A 9,012-nucleotide genomic window follows, 5' to 3' on the forward strand; every position below is an offset into this window, starting at 1 on the left:
CACAAGAATTTTTCAGAAAGAAAAATGGATTGTTTACAACATTAATGGAGGATTTACTCATTTAAATGGTACTCGCATGCAAAATGTTGAAAATCCATTGGTAGGCATAGAAAAAAAAGAGGTATGATTCGTAATCTGTAATCTGGTGTGCTTTCTCGGCATGTCATTACTGGCACAGGTCGGGTGTGTGTTTTCATTGTATTGTTTGACACTGGTCTGCCTGTGTGGGACGCAGTGTAACGGGTTGTTTTAGGTTCATGTGTACGGTGGTGTTTATATCGGGTGCTAATATTAAAGAGGGCGCAAATGAAACTTCTTTTAGTTTCAAAATTGCAGTGACTTGTGCTTTATGAATTATGAGTAAAAATACTTTAAAAAATGAGCAACAGATATTTGAAAGTTGTGGGTGAGATATGTCTAAGAATTTGATGTAATTACATAAAAGAACAGAATACTATTGATGGTAATCAGTAGGGTTTGGTGTGGGTGCAGATGTTTGTTGGAGAAGCATACTTACCTGGCACAGGAGATACCATGATCATAAAGGTGGTTCTCCCAGGGCGAGGCTCACCATTGCACTAAGGTGGTGCTGACCCTTGCGATTAACCCAAAAGTGGTTAACTCGAGTGTGTAATTTTTACAGTGGGGGACTGCGTTCGCGCTATCCCCCTTAAACAGTGTCGATCAACTTCGATCTTGCCAATTAGTAATGTGCGATGGGGAAGATCTATCTACAGTGCAAAGGTGTTTATCTGTCGGCTAACACTACGTGTAGACAGTGAAGGAAGTTGTTAATAAGAAAGCTGTATGGATACTATAAGAGGAAGATTGTAGATCAGAATGCTAATAGCAAAGTTCGAAGTAAGTTAGAGATGGCAGTTAGATGATGGTTCGGACTTCTTGAAAGCTTCTTGACTTAGGTTGCCGACATCGGCACAGCGACCTTCCAGCACCGCTCACCTTCCGGTGCGGCCGTCGCGCGGAAGCAATGGACAACCCTGCCTAGGCGTCCACCATCCCGCCCGACAACCCGCCCTCAGGAACTGGTACCTGCCTGTGGGGGCCACGGGAGAACAGCCTAATTCCGCACACCCCAAGCCAACAAAGGGGAGATGACCTTCAGCCTGCCCGGTGGGCCGACACCAGATGTTTGAGGCAGGCTCCGACTACTCAACCTGTGCCCTTGGACCACATTCTGTAGAGGGAATTCGTCCAGGTTAGGGCTTTGACGCTGCACACCTCTAGGTCCCGGTACGTCAGCCCTAACCCCCTGAGGGCACTCACGCTTTCTTGACACCATGCACCTCGCCAACTCAGGGTAGCTGAGGTAACATGCACGGTGTCTTTACCTGTGTGTTCCCGTACGCCTTGTAAGACTTCCGGGGTACCATAGTAGCTGCACTTGTATGTATGTGCAGCCGAAAGCGGGAAGTGAACCCCGGAGACCTGGGTGTCAATTATATAGGTCTCCGTGCCTTTAGAAGCTACGATGTCCGGCTTTCTAAAGGACCCCACAATCGGAATGCGGGGCTCGCAGGACACCTGAAAACCTCTTTGCCTCAGACGTCCGGCTAAAAACGCGCAGATGTTATCATGCCTCTTGACCCGACCACCGTGTGTACGTGGGCACATCTGAGCGATGTGACCCAACGTACCCGGCTTTTGGCAGGTGTCAGAGACCGTTTATTTCGGGACGGCCTCTGGACGCCCTGGCAGGGGTGGGTAGGGCTCCTATCCGCACTTGAACGGCCTTCACATAATCAGCACCGGACAAGAAACGGTTCCCGCTGTTCACCCACCTACTCACTTGAGGCACAGTGGTAGATGGAGCAAGAGCCGCACCGTCAACAGTGTTGATTAGATTAGCGCGCCATGCGTGCTGACGTTCGAGTTTACCCCCCGCCTGGCGACCGGCAATGCATGCGGGTCCGGACCAGCGCTGCAGTTTGCTCAGGACTGCAGGCTCCCGAACAGCCGCCTGAATTACTGGGTCAGCCGAGGTGAGGAGTTTTTCGAACCACGCTTGTTTGTTAAACCGAACGGTTGAAACAAAGTCTGGTATGCCCAGCCCACCATCTCCAGGTGTCGAGTGGAAGAATGCACAGGGCACGTCATGGGCTAGGCGGAGCCAGCGGCGAACAGCCACCCGCACCTGCCTGTCCATGCGTGCTAGTTGCGTCTTATATACTTCCCCCAACACAAGTCGATGCATGAGCTTGGGGATCAGATGTTCAACGAGCAGCGCAATTCGTTGTTGGGGTTTTAGAGGGGCTCTGGTGATGTTTCTTAGCCCCTCTTCTAGCAAGGCACCATAAGACTTTCGGCGACCCTCGGCCCCAACAAGAATTCCGAGGTACTTATAATCGTCCTCAGCACTCATGGAGCCGACAGCGCTGCCCAAGACTTGATACGTCCTATTTTTATTGACGTACCAAGTCTTCCGCTTGCCGTCAACCTCCATGCTGAGGGTACGACATTTCCCTGGGTTGACTTGAAGCCCACCCCCCGCGAGAGTCTCAGCCATGACGTCCATTGCCTTTTGGAGGCCAGTGGGCGTCTGTGCTACCAGAACCAAATCGTCCGCAAAAGCCAGCGCTGATACCGTCCTGTCGCCTAACTTTACCCCTACGCCGGTGTCCTTTACCCTAGCGATTCCCTCGTCAATCACCAGGTTAAAGAGCATCGGCGATAATGGGTCGCCTTGCTTGACCCCACGAGTCATATATATTTTCTCTGCCATCTCGTCGCTGCCTTCAATCTTTGTGAAGGCTCGGTCGTACGTCGACATGATGTATGACCTGACTAGGGCTGGAATCCCCTTCCGCGACATGGCACGTTCGATAGTGCTATGGTTAACACTATCGAACGCTTTCGCCATGTCTAAGAATGCCAGGTGCACACCGTGGGCGTGTGCTCGCGCACGACCGACGATCGCATCTAAGATCAAGTTCTCAAGGCATCCATCAACTGGGACAAATGCCTTTTGAGCTTCGTCGATCTTGATGAGGCGAGAGATGCGGCTGCTTAGAATTTTATGAAGCAGTCGGACTACCGCGCATGAGATCGTAATTGGGCGGTAGTCCTTAGGCTCGGTAGGGTTAGGGACTTTCGGTATCAGTACCGTCCTATTGGCTTTGAATGGCTCTGGCAACGCAGACGTAGCCAACCAAAGGTTGAACATCTTAGCCAGTACCCTCGGAGGAATGGACTTCAGCAACCTCGTCGTCATTCCATCAGGTCCAGGAGCAGATGTTCGCGTTGCCTTGAGGTGGTGTGCTACCTCGTCTATAGTTATTACACTTGCTAGTTGTTCACTTTCTAGGTCGTAGTCGGTTATGACACGCTCGTCCGGCTCAGACGGTCGAGAGAAGAGAGCCCCCCAAAAGGGAATGAGGCGGTCCGGCCCAACCGAAGTTGGCGGTACCTCCCAATCGCCTTTAAGGATCTGTCCAGCAGCCAAAGATCTATTCTCTCGATAGAGTCTCTGCGTTTGGCGGTATTGCTCTCTTCTAAGCCGATTCCCGCGCAAAGGTGTCCCCTCCGCTCGGCGTACACGGCCCTGGTTCGTTGACTGCCTTGAATCCCCTTCACCACGATTCGGACGGTCTTGGGGCTGGCTGCAAGAACTTAGCATCTCCGATGCGTGTTTTGCAGCGGCCCTGGCGGCGGCGAGGCTGTCACCCTGACGCAAGTGGTCTAGGGCTCCATTTAGGGCGTCCTCGCCCCACGATGTCCTTGTGGGGTCGAGTAGTAACAAGTCGAAGTAGGCAACAGTCTCCGCCATAAAGGAAGTAATCGTTTGTTGGGGTTGGGGAATCCGCGGAATGGCTGGGACAGATAAAACCGCGGGAGGAGTGGTCATCTCACCGCCGGGTTCCGCACACGCGTACATCCCTGTACGTGGTGCTTCCCCCTCTGTGTCATTCCGCGTGTTACTTCGCGTTATGGCTGGGACACGCCGCCTAATCGGCGAGCCACCCAGCACCTCACCTTCATCCGTTTCCTGGATCAGGTTTAGGTTCAAGGTCAGTTCCTGAACCCTGGACTTATATGACGCTTTGCGTCGGAGTCCTTTGATCGCGTCGATCGTCCTAGAAGGGACAATATCCCGCAACCGCTGGTTCAGGCCCTGCCCGGCAACTAGTAAGGGACCAGCTGCCATCCCGGCCTCAGCCCTGGCGAGGAGCTCAACCTCCTCATCAGACCATCGAGCCTTGGACAAGACATGTCTTGTTGCCAGCTCCTGATGAAAGGAGCCGGCATGCGCCTGCCTCTCGTGGACCCTACGGCCCCGAAAGCTGGCGAAGGTCTTCCCACAATGTGGGCAAGTGGGTGAACGGTCGTCGGCTGTTCCCACGTGGTCGTTGCTGGCACCCGACATACCAACAGAGGCTGGTACGCAATTCAACTAAGAATGGGTTACGCGTGACGGGTGTCAACGAAGCGAAAACCCGTGACAAAGGTAGACGCTTCGGTTTTGGTCGCACAGTGCTGCCGCCCGAAGGAAGCAGAGGACTGCAGTCAGACGATCGCCTCTGCCGCTGTGCTTCAGCCCAGGGGATTTCCCTTTAGTAGCTGCCCTGCTATACCAGTAAACGTAGCTGGACAACCTCCGACTCTCAGCTGTTGGTTAGACTGTACTGGATATCTAACCAACGGAGCTAGGGCTTAGGGTACGCAATCACTCGAATTATTCGGCTTTGAGAGTTTCGTAAGAGCTTTCTTTGTGTTGGTCGCATACGAGAGTGTGAATTGGAGGGATATTGTGCACAGTGGGAGACGTTGTCATTGGGGATGCATCATAGATTATGAAGTGGTCAGGGGAAGCTGAAGAAAGGTCTGTAGGTAGAGGACTGTGGTTCCGGATTTATGCATGGCACACAGAGAATGGATATAAGCAAAGGAGGCCGTTTTTCACATGTTGTTGATGCTTGTATGTGGGGAAAACTGCCATATATATAGATCCAAATATACCCACAGGAAACAAAGACGAGAGGCCACGTTTTCGTCCATTCCTCTAGACATCTTGGGGCAACTGGTTGTACAGTATCGGTGTTTGGTTATGTTTTGAGGGAAGAAGGGACCTATGGTATCTGGGGTAAGTGACCAGAGTTCAACCGTAGATGGGCGGGAGAGAAGGTTACACACAGTCGCCCCCTCGCCTCAACCACAGTCTTTACATTGACTGAAAGCTTGCTTCAAATGAGGATCTTTTCTTAATGTTTTGTTGATATCAGTTTTGCTCATTCCTTCGTTTAGATTTCAAGAGTTTACATTTCTAAGAATACACCATTCAATTATTAGTCTTACCCTGCGGGATGTGGATAAATGGATATTGTAGGATAGATTCCAAGATATTGGATGATATGGTTTCTCGTGTGAATAGAGAGAGCACTTTATTCACGTCCTGTTCGAACGTTTCTGTAAAAGTTTGCTTGTTTGACTTGAGTATAACTTACCAAATGGTTTACAGGGGACACAATAAACACTTCCAGTATAATTCATGGTGGGGCTATTCTTCGAGATGGTTTCTTATTGTTTTATAAGTACCAACACTTGAAGGTTAAATTCTTGGTCATGTCCACTGCTGGCAAACGTTTAAGGTTATTTGGTAGGGAGTCTATTTTTGAATTATAGTTGGCACCAGAGATTTTTATTTTTTGCATTAGTTATACATTTTGTCAGTAAGTTCATCTGGGTAACAATTTTGTTGGTGGATCCTACTCTACCTAATTCATCATTTATACTCTACCCTGAAGATGTCTTAAGAAACGGACGAAAACTTTGCGTCTCCGTTTCCTGTAGGTTTATTTGGATGTATATGTAAATTACGTTGGAGACTCCAGTCGCGGACGAAAGTCCACATCAAGGTTGAGACTCAGTTGAAATATTGAGAAAGTTAACAAGTTAAAAGTAGATACAAGGGAAAATTTGTACGAGTTTTGAAGGAAATGAAAACTTGTCTTCAAATGTGCCAGGTCAGAGTTATTGGGAAAGACTTGAAAGGGTATAATTCCAAAGCTTCGAGGTGTAGGGAAAGAAACGGATATCACAGCGGCCCACCCTTGTGTTGCCAACGGTCTAACAGTAATCCTGTGACATGGCAACTTGCCGAGTGCTGCCAGGTTCAGCTATTGGTAGGGCCACACGCTCTCTGGATCAAAAACCAAAGTAATACCCATATAAGAGGGGAAAATGAACCACCTTTGTGGTGCCGGGAAAGCGGGTCAAGCTTTTAAGTAAGCCTGGGAGAGGTTATAAGCAAGACCGCTTTTGACTGTTAAATAAGAATGCATAGCTAGAACCACCCTACATGAGAGCAGTACTCCATACACGAACGGATCAGACCTACGTATCAATGGAGCAACGGTTCGGAAAAAAAAGAAATTGACATCTAAACAGGACTCCCAGTTTCTTAGAGGCAGCCTTAGCAATTTCCGTAATGTGGATATTAATGTACTAAGACTGTGTATTGAGTCAAAGGGTGGAATTACAGAACCGTCAAAGGCGAGAGGAAAGCTGAGGAATTTTCGATAGAGATGGATAGAAAGTTGGATTTTGGAGGCATTAAACTTGACCAGATTTCGTCTTCCCCACTTGAGATATCCTGATCAAGTCTCGAGTTTATTGAGGAAGTTGTTTCGGGACCAGATGCAGTTCGAGTGAAAGAAGGCGCAGAATTGAAAGATGTGGAGGAATGCAGGCAGTGTTGAGTCGCCAGCGTATAAGTGTATTTAGTGTGTGTGTGTGTGTGTGTGGTCACTGACAGAAGTCTTCAAAGAGGCCACGCATTAAATGTTATGAAAAGGTCTGAAGAGATAGAGAGAAGAGGTTAAGTAATCACAGTTTTCATGAGGAAATTATGAACCTGCCTTTTCATTAGGGGGCAGAAGGTAGCTGTTTGGAGAGAGATGACAAGGCAAAGGTTAGTTGTGCGAGACGGCAAACCTGACAACGGCTCAACTTTGTGTTGCCAGCGGCGGCCACACACACACACACACCATACGATGCAATGACTTGTTTACTCTTACGTGGTGTATCTAATGGCGGGAGCATACAGTAGTCGGGAGCAGATAATGAAGTAAGGCCTTTATAAAAGGGAAAGAGAACATAGTGAGGTAACATCAGGCCGAATTAGAAAGCTCAATTATTGTGGACTTTAATTTCAAGCTTATAGGGCTCGAATCTGCCTATCTGAATATTTTAGGAAAGGGTGTAAGTAGACATCGTAAGGATTCGTCTATATAGAGCCAGTCTAATGACAGAGAGAGAGCCGGCCCAGTTTGATATGTGTATTTCATGGAGGAGGTTGAGAGTCGTCAGGCTGAGGGAGAGACAGTGTTGTCGACATCATCAGGGTCACCCACACATGTAATAACTCCTTCCTCGAAGGACACACCAGTACTTCGTAAGATTGAGTGCAATCTGATTGACCAAAAGCCTTTTATCCTCCTGGAATGTGGCCGACATTCACCTCATTCCTACACCCGGGGAAGCAAGCAAGCTGTGATCCATATCGCCGACCAGCTTCAACCAGACGGAGGCCGTCATCAGGTGTGGTGATTGGAGGAGAGTCGTCGTCCTCCACTAGTGTCACCAGAGCCCAGTCAGATGGAGGCCATCATCAGGTGTGGTGATGGAAGTCCTCCACCAGTAGTGTGTCACCAGAGCCTTGGACAAACGGAGGCCATCATCAGGTGTGGGGATTGGAGGAGAGTCCTCCTCCTCCACTAGTGTCACCAGAGCCCAGTCAGATGGCTATCATCAGGTGTGGTGATGGAAGTCCTCCACCAGCAGTGTGTCACCAGAGCCTCAGACAAACGGAGGCCATCATCAGGTGTGGTGATAGAAGAGTCTTACTGGAGGAGTGTGCTGCCATCAGATCCTCAGCTAGACGGAGGCCATCATCAGGTGTGGTGATAGTCCTACAAAAGGAGTGTGCCATCAAGGCCTCGGCTACTTGCGAGGCCATCATCAGGTGTGGTTACAGAAGTCATCCACCAGCAGTGTGCCACCAGAGCCTTAGCCAGATGGAGGCCATCATCAGGTGTGACGATAGAAGAGTCCTGCACTAGCATGTCACCTTTAGTCATTGTCGTCCTGGTACACCCAAGACTCTGACTACCAACCACTCCCGAACCAGCAGCGCCATCCAGGAGAGTGTCTTCACCGACTTCGTCTTGGGTATGTGTGCTACTGGCAGCTTCATGAGTCAGGACAACTCTCAGGTAATCATTTTAAGTTTACCAGCACATTCCTGCTGCATTATGTCCTGGAGTGCAGGAGCTACACTTACAGCAAGAGAGAAAACAGTAGTAGATTACGAGGGGCCTGGCGAAGCCTCGCCTTTTGCTGCGGATGTTGTACAGATGTCCTACTGGAGAGGTCCTACTGAAGAGCTCTACAATGCTTCATCAAGCATTGTCCTCTCTCACGTTGACCAGGTCATGTTCAGCTCCCATACCATGATAAAGATGGATATACAGACATTTGTGAGGACTGTTTTTCGACGACAGGTCCACACTACGACCATAAGTAAAGTCCACCAGGCACTAACCATAATCATAAGCCATGATACAGCCATCCTACCTGTTGCATAAGGTCCCGGCGAGTCCGCCAATTTCCAAAATGTATAAGATGGCTGGCCTCCCGACCAGACACTCGAGGACCTTTAAGACTCTCCCAAACCATGACCATCCCCGTAAGGCAGGTTACCCCTACTTGGTTGCGGTGTTTGGTGATATTTTGTGGATTGTGCATTGGAGACTCCTATGTCTCCTTTGTACAGTCCACGAATGAAAAGCCATCCATTGGACTTTTAATTTCAATGTTTCCTCGTTTGTCAAAATTCTGTTTGGAGTTATAAAGGAGCGATATACGATTTTCGGTCTCTTATCAGTTAAGTTGTAGGCTGTGGTGGTTGGTGAGACACCTGAAGAGAATTGGATCATTTCTTAAAGAGTCGCTAGAGATTGTCTGTGGATCCCGAAGTGGCAACCAATGGTATTCAGC

At 49.2% G+C, this 9,012-nt stretch overlaps 1 non-coding gene across 1 annotated transcript; it reads left to right on the plus strand.

Annotated features, from left to right (window-relative positions):
- Positions 1-509: 509 nt before the first annotated feature.
- Positions 510-671, plus strand: LOC139750464 (U1 spliceosomal RNA). The gene has a single exon (XR_011713155.1). It is a non-coding gene; the product is annotated as a U1 spliceosomal RNA (small nuclear RNA).
- Positions 672-9,012: the final 8,341 nt, after the last annotated feature.

Source organism: Panulirus ornatus, chromosome 9, assembly GCF_036320965.1.
Source record: "Panulirus ornatus isolate Po-2019 chromosome 9, ASM3632096v1, whole genome shotgun sequence".
NCBI classification, from domain to species: Eukaryota; Metazoa; Arthropoda; class Malacostraca; order Decapoda; family Palinuridae; genus Panulirus; species Panulirus ornatus.